Source organism: Protopterus annectens, chromosome 2.part2, assembly GCF_019279795.1.
Source record: "Protopterus annectens isolate FY-2018-M chromosome 2.part2, PAN1.0, whole genome shotgun sequence".
NCBI classification, from domain to species: domain Eukaryota; kingdom Metazoa; phylum Chordata; order Ceratodontiformes; family Protopteridae; genus Protopterus; species Protopterus annectens.
The window spans coordinates 536,697,432-536,709,936 of record NC_056730.1 but is presented as its reverse complement, the minus strand read 5'-3'; positions in this window follow the sequence as shown (position 1 = coordinate 536,709,936).

Below are 12,505 nucleotides of genomic sequence, written 5' to 3'. Positions count from 1 at the left end.
TATATTGTTATATTATAATTTGATATAAGGATCCAACCTTGTACTTTGTTTCTGTGAGGTGAGGACCTAAACCACTATGCCAAGCCTACCTAAACTCTAAGGGATCTTTTAAAGCCTACCTCTGTTTCCCAAAGGTGAGAATCAAACCCTGTATATTGTATCTGTAAGGTAAATAACTTAACCATTATGCTAATCCACCAAGATTCAGCCATTAGCTGCCTGACATTCATTAACTTCCTTTTTTTTATGTAAATCACACTGAAGGTTACAATTAGTCAGTGTCAGTCATTAGATTTTCATAGTTCTCCTATGTTAGAAAATGACATGTCCATATAACAAATGTTGTTGATCTGTTAATGTTAAGTGAATTAAAGGTATTTGGCACTTAAGGCTCTGAGCTGTTAAAGAACTGCTGTCTGTAGTCAAAAGTACAGGATTTAATCTTCCCAGCTCCATTGCTAACTGTGTAACTGTAAATAAGTCACCACAAGACAGTACCACTGGGTCACCCCTGAAAAGTAACACATTCGCCAATGGATGTACTTGGTTAGAAAATGGATAAAAACTGTATTTAAGATTTATCCCTTTTGGGTCCTTTGTCCCCCCCCCCCCCCAACACACACACATTATTTTTTTCTTTGTCCAGAATTCTTGAGCAAAAAATATGAGAATTATTTTGGTCTGTTCCTTGTTAAATTTGTGGCTTTCTGGAAAATTATGCATTGAAACTGACATGCCTGCCATTATTTAGAGAACGCAGACTTTCTGTCCTTCAAAAATAATTGTTAATGCAATTTTTTTAAGTATGTAAGAGAAATATTTAAAACCTGTTCATGATTTTTGGGGTATTTTTTTCTGATTCTTCAGGCAAGAGGTTGAAAGGGCTAATGAGATGTACTGTAAGGTTCTCATAACAGTGAGATTTCAATACACGTCTTGGTCATAATCTATAAAACTGCTCATTCTTTTTATTTCAAGCAAACATTTAGGTTCATAGATTAGTACTAAGTGAATCACCCTTGTCAGCCATTTTAAGCCTAGCTAATTATCCCTTGTGAAACTCAAACCCTGCACCCTGTGTTTGTAAGGCAAACACCTTAACCATTAGGCCACCCCCCCACCTCCTGTATGCAGTTGAATAAGGGGCTGTAATTGATGGTCACATCTTCATCTGTGTGTATGTGTGTATGTTCTGCATCCTAGAGAAGTCATGATTTAAAAGAAGATATCAATTGTAGAAGAAGGAGCTTCATTATATGAGCCATGTTATTTTGTTATGATTCTTGGTCTCCTTGTTTTGATGATGGTTGACAGTGTGTGTTTATTATCTGGCTGTGAATAGAGTGAACAGCATGAATTTAAAGTGTTTAATAATATTTCAAACTTGTTTTTGTAGGCACACAAGTGTGAAATGCAATGTACTTGGGCTACAACAGTTTGTCAGGCACTTACTGCAGATGAGAAAGAGAATAAGGTGTTAATAAGCTGCTTAATGCTGAACAGGGTTTGATTCCCATAGCCTTTCTTTGTCTTTGGTGTGACTGACTAAGTCACTTCAACAGACAGTAGTCCTGGGCTGCTTCTGAAAATGGACACGTCTAGAGGACTGTCCAAGACTGTTAGCAAATGAATTACACACTTGTCTTTTGAATTCTTACACCCCTCACATAACCATCAATTAGTGTTTCACTATATGCATTTAGACTATGAACGCCAGCAGGCCTATTGTGGTTTAATGGGTTGCCAGATGCAATTTCAATGCATGGAAGTTTCAAGGGCAGAAGAATCTGTTGTTGTTCATGCTAAGTCTGCTTTCGGTTTTAAAGTATATTGTTTTAGTAGCAAATGGCTGTGAGTGTTTTTGCTGTAAAACTAGAAACACATTTTAAATTAAATCCAAATTACTTATTAGTGCAAAAGAGGTACAACTTGCTGCTCTTGAATTTGCATTCTGAGATTTGTTCTCTGTTTACTGAGGCACCCATCTTTCTGCCATTCTCTTTCTTTGTCATATTGTTAAATACCAATTTGATTTGTTAAACTGCAGCATAGCAACACTTCATCCAAACCTTAATCCTTGACAAACTGATTTTTCTCTATATTGGGCATACTAAAACAATGAGTAAAAAGGTCACACAGGAAAACCAACTGGTTAAAAAACAGAAAAAGAAAAATCTAGCAAAGCTAGACTTTCCACTGTGTGATGAGTCCATATTAGAACATCGAATGTTCTAAATATTGAACACTCTAAAGAATGAAAATGCAGGACCTCAAAATCATTATTGTGGGGGGCTGTGTCCCCCACTAAATATATATTCCAACTCTGAGATCACACTAAAGTGAGGAAAGGGCAAATATTCCAATCTTCACTGTACTACGATCTCAAGAAAGCACTTCGAGGTCCTGCATTTTCGCTCTTTACAGCATTCAATATTTAGAATATTCGATGTTCTAATATAGACCCCTATTTGATACCTTAAAACTATTGTATCAGAGGCAACATGGGATATATGCAAATTACCCTTTAAAGATATCAGGTGTTTCAGCTAAATGGCAATTCTGAATGTCCATGACTTTTTCTTTGGTTTTTTTTCTTTTCCTTTGATACAAGTGGTTTAAGATATCACACAGTGGAAAGTCCAGCTTTGCTAGATTTTTCTTTTTATATTTTTAACCAATTGGTTTTCCTGTGCGACCTTTTTACTCATTGTTTTAGTTTGTTGGTTGGGATATTTTGTAGACACCCTTATGTTTATGGATATCAGCTGGGTATGATAACTGTGTGTTTCCAAAAGTCAAACATTCCTCTTATGCTGTACTGATGATGCCATAAGAAGGCAGAAACATGCATGTCTATAGCTAGATGGTTTGGCTTTATTGGCCTGTAATTGTCCATAAATAGACTTAAAAGTAAAAGAAAAAGTCATGGACATTCAGAATTGCCATTTAGCTGAAACACCTGATATCTTTAAAGTGTAATTTGCATATATCCCAAGTTGCCTCGGATGCAAGAGGTTTAAAGTATCACACAGTGGAAAGCCTAGCTTTGCTAGATTTTTCTTTCTATATTGGGCATACTACAAAATGTGTAAATATGTTATTAGACTGTGGACTTTATTGTTTTTTCACAGGGACATTTTTATTAATGTTTCACAATGGCTTAGTGGCATACCTCTAAAGTGTACCTCATTACGAGGAATGTTTCTCATTTTAGGTTCATAGGTTCATAGGTAGGTACTAGGCTATCGGCCCTAGGGCCTATACAAGCCTAGCCAAAAAATGTACCCTGGCTTTCGCCACCCAAGAAAATTATTTTCCTGCGCCCCTGTCGAGCAGAGCCACAGAAGTGATTCCCGGGGTGAATTTCCCATTTCCCATCCAATCATCAAGATTTTTCTTGAAGAGTGCTAATGAGGTGCTCTGTTGACATAGATAGGTAGTCTGTTCCAGAGTATGGGAAGTCTCTGGGACAGGAATCTATCCCTCCAGCATGTTCTGTTGATTGTGGTGACAAGGTTTAGGTCCCTAGAGCGTGTAGCTCGGAGGGATTGGGATTTCTTTAAGTGGAGCATATCCAACAGCTCTGGGTTTGACATAGCTTTGTATGTTAGGCAGAGATCGCCCCTGAGTAGACGATATGTGATGGAGTAAAGCTGTAGTTTTTTGAGATGGTCTGCATAGAGCATCTGTTTGAGGCCAGTAATCCTCTTTGTGAGGTATTTCTGTGGTCTTTCCAGTTGTTGTAGATGTCTTGTGAGGTACATACCAAAAGGGGTGTTGTACTCTATAATGGGTCTAATGAGTGATGAGTAGAGGGGAACAATAACCTCTTTTTTTCTGGATGAGAATCCTTTTGTGATGAGATGAGCCACGTAGAAGGATTTCCTGACCACTGTGGCGATGTGATTATCAAAGGAGAGACTACTGTCCACCTGTGTCCCAAGGTCTCATCACATTTTCGGCATTAAGTAGACTACTAGCTATGTGGTAGTTCATGGGTACAGAGTTTTTACCAAAGGGGATGACAATACACTTTTTGGCATTGAACTTCAGGCCATGGCTTTCACACCAGGTATCTGTCTCAGTGAGGCCCTTTTGTAGTTTGTCCACATTGTTAGGAGTTTCGATTATGGCTCCTAGTTTGCAGTCATCTGCAAACTTTGTTAGCCAAAGACCTTCTTTGTTGGCCTGCACTTCAGAGAAGTAGATACCAAACAGGAGAGGACCCAGGACTGAACCCTGTGGTACTCCACTTGTCACTGGTCTGATGTCGGATTTGGAATCCGCTACTTTCACAGTGTGGGTTCTGTCTGTGAGCCAGTTGGCAACCCATCTTGTGACATAGGGATTTATGCCTAGTTTAGTGAGCTTATCTATAATTTCAGAGTGGGGGATGGTGTCGAAAGCCTTGGCGAGATCTAATTAAACCGTTTTACCCTCATCTATGGCTTTGGTGACTGCTTCAAAGAAGTCAATCAGGTTTAGGAGACATGATCTGCCTTTTACAAATCCAAACTGGGTAGGGTCCAGAGTTTGGAGATTACCAATGTCTTTGTTTATAAGTTCCACGATGATACATTCCATGGCCTTGCAGACCAGGCTCATCAGGCTAATGGGGCAGTAGTTCCCGGGGTCCGTCATGGCTCACCCTTTGTGGAGTGGGATAACCGTCACGGTGTGCCATTCAGTGGGTACAAAGCCTGAGGTGAGGCTATGATTGAACATGGTAGTTAGGTAGGATGCCAGTTCATTCTGTAGTTCATGTAGAATGCAGCCTGGGATATTGTCAGGTCCCATGGATGCTGTGTTCTTGGTTTTGGAGAGTGTGTTTTTTACCTGTGCAGCCATGATTATAGGAACTTTGCATTCTTCCGGTATACAGATGGGCCCTCTAGGGGGTGAGAGGGGGGTAAAGTTAGCACTGAACCTATGTGCTAGGATGTTGGCAATATCAGTTGGTTCTGTATATTTAGTGCCATTGTGCTGTAACTCAGAGCAGATCTGAGTGTTCCCATTTAGATTCTTGACATAGCTATAGAATGCTTTGTGGTTGTCTTTAGAGTCAGTGGCAATTTTGTTTTCGTAACTAGCTTTGGAGGATTTGATGAGGGATCTCAGCTTCTTACTGAGGTTGACCAGGGAGTTCCTCCAGTCATGGGATTTTACTCTTTTTTGCAGCAGTTTCTTTCTTCTGTTGTAGAGTTTGTTTATGGCAGAGGACCACCAGATTGGCTTCCTTTTTTTGGAGGATAACATCTTGGTGCTATTAAGGATAGCATGATCCATGCACTCGTGTAAGTGCTTATAAAGTGCATTTGTGTAGGATTCGGCAGTCATACCTCTATTGTCCGTCTGCATGGGTGTTATGAAGTTTGCCACTTCTGTCTTAAGAAGTGTGAAGTTGGCTTTGGAGAAGTTTTTTTACGATGGTTTCCCTAATTGGGGGTGGGGGTGGGATGTGGATGTCTAGGCTGATTAGCTTGTGGTCGGATCTGACCAACGAGGAATTGACCTCTGGTGTGGAACACTGGTTTCCCATTTTGGTAATGACCAGGTCTAGGATATTGCTGCCTCTGGTGGGGGTGTGAATAAGTTGATCCTAGGCATTGGAATTTATTAATTCTAGAAAACGTTGAGCAAAAGAGTTGGTACATGAGTAGTTTTCCCAGTTAATGGTGGGGTAGTTGAAATCGTCCATTATTAGGGTGTTGGGTTGTACCCTAATACTTTCCAGTGTATCAAGAAATGAGAAGCTACAATTTGGATTGCGGTCTTGCCCAGAGTTAGTTGCACTTGGATAATCTCGGATGCATTATGCTGTGCAACTAGCCTGGAGGTGTGGATATCCTTAATGAATATGGACATGCCTCCGCCTTTAGTGCTTCATTCTGGGTTAAGTGGCCAAAAGGTGTGGTATGAATTGTAGCCTGGTAATGCAGGGGTGCTCTCTGGAGCTTTGAACCAGGTCTCTGTCACTGCACAGATGTCAATGTTCTCCATTTTAAGGAGTGCCTCAAGTGAGTGCATTTTGAGGTTTAGACTTCTAGCATTGAGTAGCATTACCCTCAGATTTTGCTTGCTTGTACCTGTTACGGTGGTGAATTTGTCATTTGAACCTTGCCTAAAAAAGGCACTATAGGGGTGGCAAGAGCTTTAGCCAGTGTCCGGAATCCTAAGGGCAACAGGTGCAGGCCACCTCTGGCAAAGCATCGTGGTCTGTCAATTATGTCGTCCCAGGCAGACAAATACTGGATCCCCTTAGAATGACACCAGAAGCTTAGCCAATTGTTGAAGTCAATCATTTTGTCCCTGTACTGTGGTATCATTCTGGGTGATGGCAGGATGCTACTCAGGGTTAGGGTCATACCTGCCTGGGACACAAGATCGGAGAGCTCCTCCATGTCTCTTTTCATGTAGTCCAGTGAGGTACGTCTCAGGTCATTCACACCAACATGGGCAATGACAGTGTCATATTTGTACTTATTGTGGAGTGATCTGAGTGCATGCGTTATGTGGTGGATCCTGGCACCTGAAAGGCAGCTGACAGTAACTTTCTCCTTGTTTAGTCTGGTGAGTGGAACATCAGTGTGCCTGACTATAGATTCACCTATGACTAGAGTGTTGGGTACATTGTTATACCTTATGGGCTGTGGTTGAGTGGCACACTGAGTTTGTGGGCTATGTGTCATTTGGGTTGTGTTGGGGGGTGGAGTTTGCTTGTGTTTATGCTTTGGATGTCCCTGATGCTTGGGCAGGTTTTTATTGAGAGCCTCTGCGAATGTAGGTGTGTGTTTTGTGTTTCTATGTGTGTGTTTTCGTGGTGTAGGTTTTGAGGGACTATGTGATGAGTGTGGTGTGGTGCAAGTGTTTACCTTCTCCTCTTGACTGTCTAGTCCAGTCTTGGGTGAAGAGAGCGTTGCTTCCAGTTTGGCTGTATAAGTGCATCTCCCACAGGTTGTAGTGTTGGGTGGTAGGAGGAGAGGGTTGTCTGTGTACATGAGGCAATTGCTGCATTGCCCCAAGATGCCCAGATTCATCAAGTAGACAGGAGAAATCACTGGGAGCTGACCCTTTGACATGTCTGGATAAGTGCTTATTTATTAAGTACTAAAAACTGCTTTCCACTAGACAAGTGAGGAAAGTTGAGTGCTGTAGTAATTTGCAGCTTATGTATTGCTTACAATGAGTTCTGAACAAGTGCTGAGTTCAAAGAAACAGATTGGAGTGCTGAAACTAGAAAATTGGCTAGTTATAAGAAACAAAAAACTAAGTTAGAAGGCTTCCCTCCAACCCAGAAGGGCTTGGGGGTTCAGAAGCCTACACACAGTCTAGCTGGGTCTGAAAAAGTTCATGTTGCTCAAAGTTCCACAATAAAAGGCTCTGTCACACATTCACTGTTAGCATTTTTTAACAGATATCCATGGTAAATAGAACTAAATCATATTGGTTCATCAAAATACCCTCTTAAAGTAAATAAATAGCATATTTTAACCTTCCTATGAGCTTTGTTGGTGAAGTTGTTAGTAGGCTGTTAATAGCTGTTTTCCATTTTTCCCATTTGTTCCATAGTATGTGAAGTAGCGTTCCTCATTTTGGAAATGGAAGGTTGAGATCTGTGCTTGGGGTAAATTGTTACCATGCATTAAAGATAATACTAGTACCCCTTTCTTAACCAGGTATTCCTACTGGACATACAATCCCTTTTCAGTGGCGATCCAGAAGCAATGTCTGGTTAAGTGACTTGTTCAAGGTCACACAGTAGGCAAATGAGGTCTGAGGGAATCAAACCCTGTATTACAGGAACTACATCCCACACCCTTAACCTTCTGTAATAACTACTATGTGTTTGAGACCTTGTCCTTTTTTTTTTGGGTGGGGGGGGAATCCAGATATCCAGCATGTGCCCACCAGCTAGCTATTGTGCTCTTGCAAGAAATTAAACTGGAGCTAACACTGAACAGGATATTCTTGTTCTTGCATTGGGATTTTAAGAAGTACCTGTTGGACCAATGCTTAGTTTGACATGGCCCCAAATGTGTCCAAAGCAGTAGGCAGTCATCATTTTAGACAGCAGTGGAGGCATTGGTATAATGACCTGAAGGCAGAAGTACAGGAACAATAACCAGAGATAAACTGTGAGATTTTTATTAGTATTACTGCTAAAATATTATATGGCATTTTATTTAGTTATATATATATATATATATATATATATATATATATATATATATATATATATATATATATATATATAGATATATGTGCGTGTGTGTGTGTGTGTGTGTGTGTGTGTGTGTGTGTATGTATGTATGTATTGCATTGCATTATTTATTTATTTGCTACCCTCAGTGCTGTTCATATTTATTTAGAAATACTTTTTTATTAAAGTTACTGGTGTGGCTGTGTATACAAGAGGCATCATTTCCATCTTTCAATAACCCTGTAGACTTAGCATCAGACGGGATCCATTTGCAAGGAAGAACAACATGGCTCTGAACTTAAAGCTCGTTAAAGCCCACTACTAGATCACTTTAATGACAGCTTAAAATAAACCTGTCTTAACACTAACCTCATCTGACCTCTTCTACATACATGCTAATAATACCCCTCAACTCTTACTTTCAACCACCTTCACTACCCTCAGTTACCCTACTTTCACTTATCCTATCCCTACTACACCTACCTTATCAACTGTTCAATTCATCTTTCAAATTTACACTTCAGTCTATATAAATTAAAATTTAAATCAGCAGTTCTGACCTTCTACATTTTAATATACTCATTTCTGTGCTTTACTGGGCATTCACAATTCCCTATGAACTGTTAGCTCCACCTTTGCAATTATGCAAATAGCCTTTTTGCATATAGCATGTTATCATATAGGTATATTCTATTACTATATGAAAGTGACCCAAGTAATCTATAGTAACACATTAACTGAATAATGTTCCTTTTGTATAACAGCTTCACACCCTGCCTACTTTAAGTCTGGATCAACATATATGCCATAGCTAACTCATTCATTTAGAACATCTTAATGTGTATCACAACTCCAAAGCTACTGATTGTAAATAATAATTATGGATCAGATTGTAAATATTCTATAAGTAAATATCCAACATATGATTTTTTTTGCTATTACCATTTGTATGGCTGTGACTTTGTGGCCATGGTCATGGCTGAAGAGGGGGTCATGTAAACTATAACTCACAGTAACTTCTAGGCATTATAATAGATGACAATCTCAAATATGACCAGCATATACTGCACACCATTAAATCTACACACCAGAAACTAGGCTCCACTTGTAAGATCAATGGATTCCTTACAGATATTGCAAAAAAACTCTAGTCACCACCTTTTTACTGCCAAATCTCTTATACACTGCTCTTAAATACTCAAAGAAAGAAACTTACCTCCTGCTGCACAATAAAATAGCTAAATTTGCTACCAATCTCTCTCATAGAACCCACCATTGTCATAGCTTAAAGCAATTAAACTGGCTTGAACTACATAACTACCTAACATATTCACAACTAACTACAGCACACAAACTCATTAATCATCTAGAAAAATGTCCTGCACTACAAAACTTATTACTGTTCGACTGTCCAGCAAGAAACCTCAGTTCTAGTAATAAGTTTTTATTACTTACAAAAAATTCACATAATGGTGCAGGAGACTCGCTCTACTCCCAATACATTGCTAAACTCTGGAATAGCATCCCCACACAAATAAAACTCTCCAACAAACTTGACAGTTTTAAACCACTGCTTAATATACTGGTCCTGCACATAGTCATCCCCAGTTTAAGACTTTATGCTCACTGTACGATACTCTCCTTAAACAGAATACTCTCAACCTCTCACTGAAATGCCTAAACAATTTTTTATAACTAACTGCTGCCTGTACAATCCACTAAGATGCACATGGGCTTTCTATTTAGTAACTTCTACCTCTGTAAAATCTTAGACTGTATAAATACAACTACTGTATGTGTGTAAATGTAAATAGAATTACTCTATATTTAACTAGAACTAAGTTAAGTATAATGCGATGTAAACAAATGGGCCTCCCCTGAAAATGGGTATTGCCAATCGGACTTTCCCGGTAAACAAAGACAAATAAATACATAATAAAATGTAGATACAAAAACACGTTCGGTCTTACCACAGAAACGGCAAAAAGGCAATAAAATGTAACAAACTTTAATAGAGACTAGCGCTTTCGCGTATAATAAATACGCTTCTTCAGATCATGAATTACAGAAAGAACTGAGAGATTTTATACACTTGTACTGTGACTCAGTCACATCAGATTGAACCAGCTAAAATCAGTTATTCAATTAAATTAAACACAGCAATTGACTAACTAGCTATGCAACAAAAAAAGGGGGAGAAAAAAGCTTATTCAAGTTCAGGTTTAAAAAATTCCCAACTTCTAAATATGAAGCAACATTCTAGTAAACAATTCCATTAGAGTATTAATAATCTAAAAATTTTAAACCATCATTTGGTATATATAAAAGTTACACTCATTAAACTCGTGTGTTCAAGAATTCTTTTTAAAAAAAACATTGTTATAAAAAGAAAAATATAATCTGTAATATAAACAATTACGCAATAAACTATTATTAGAAACATTAAATATGTTACAAATATAAATATAAATGTAAGATCTGGAAATATAAAATGACCCTAAGTTAATTATTATTTATTAATGCTCTTATATGGTAGGGCATATGTCAAAACTACATAAAGCATAAAAATGCATATATGAACAACAATATTCAAAACTCCAAGTGGCTACATATATCTAATGGTCATTACTAAACCATTATACAATCTATAAAATATATAAATTATCTGCGTGAAGCTAAAAAAGACCTTATGGAGACATAGGCATTGAGTCCTGGCGAGTGATGTGCTTTTAATTTAAAAATCCACTCTAGCTCTTTGTTTTCTAAGTAATTCATATAATCTCCACCCCTGTTCCCTGGAAGTACTACCTGCAAAACCCTTAAAGAGAAGGCATGGCCAAAATTCACGGAAATATGTCTGGCTAGTGCATTGAGTTCATTTTTGCACCTGATGTCATAGAGGTGGTTGTATATCCTCTGCTTGAGTTTGCGTTTTGTAAGTCCTATGTAAACTGCAGGACATTCATTGCAGGAAGCTAGATAAATCAAACCAGCTGTCTCACAAGTTGCATAACAATTTGGTTTCACACAAATACCTAATGTGGGGTGAATAAACTCAGAATCAGTGGATATATGTTGACAATAGTTGCATTTTCTACAAGGGAACGTACCTAACTGTCCCAAAACCGCTAAATGGTCTAAAACATTACTCCCTACATTCTTGCATAACAGCTTCTTCAGAGACTTATTGTTTCTATAAGTAAAACTAGGGGTGTGACCAACAACCTTAGCTGTCTTGTCATCAATGGTCAAGACACCCCAGTTCTTATAAATGATATTCTTGATAGCAGTACTATCATTGGTGTATGTTGTAATAAAACTAAGTGTCTCCATGAAATTTGTCTTAATTTTATGTTTATTGTTGCTACAGTAAGTCTTACTATATTTATAGGGCATGGTATATCCCAAATCTTGAGCTTCTCCTGTGACCTGAGATCTTATTTTCTTTACCATGAAGGCATCATAGCCCCTCTCAACAAAAATTCTCTCCATGTTATCAAATTCCATCAACCGATCCCTTTCTTGCCTACAAATCTTTAACAGCCTATTAAATTGACTCTTTACTGTGCCCTTAAAAACATGATGAGGATGCATACTATCAAACTGAAGTATAGCATTCTTCCAACATTGCTTCCTGTAGAGGGTTGAAGTCAGTCTACCCTCCTGTATATTCAAACTAACATCAAGAAAACTGACTGATTCATAGGAAGCATCAAATGTAAACCTAAGAAAATTATTGGTAGTTTCTAGATATTTCATGAAAGTCTCAAACTCTGTAAGAGTACCATTCCAGATGATCAGGACATCGTCCACAAAACGTCTGTAAATCAGCACCTTGCTGAAATCTCTATGAGTGAAGAGAAACTCTTTCTCCCATTGATAGACTACTAGGTTCACATAAGTGTTGGCACATGGGGTGCCCATGGCCACACCAGCTTGTTGTAAATATAGGTCATCCCCATGTGCAAACACATTATGTGACAAAACCAAATCTAATAACTGACAAATGAGAATTTCTTGATTGCGGTCTATGACAATAAATAATATTAAAATGTCTGAACAGCACCTAGCCAGTTATCAAACAAAAATAAGCAAATAAATAAATAAATACATAAACAAATAAACAGATTTTAAAAAAGTGTGAAAACCAGCTATTCTTTGGTACTATTCAAGTGTAAAGAGCAGTGAAGTTTGAAAATCCATCAGAAGTACTGAGACAAGAGTACAAGTCAGACTGTTGGAAAAAGTGCCAAGAATTAACAAGACAAATTGTGAATTTAGATAAGACACAGGGAGTAATATTTT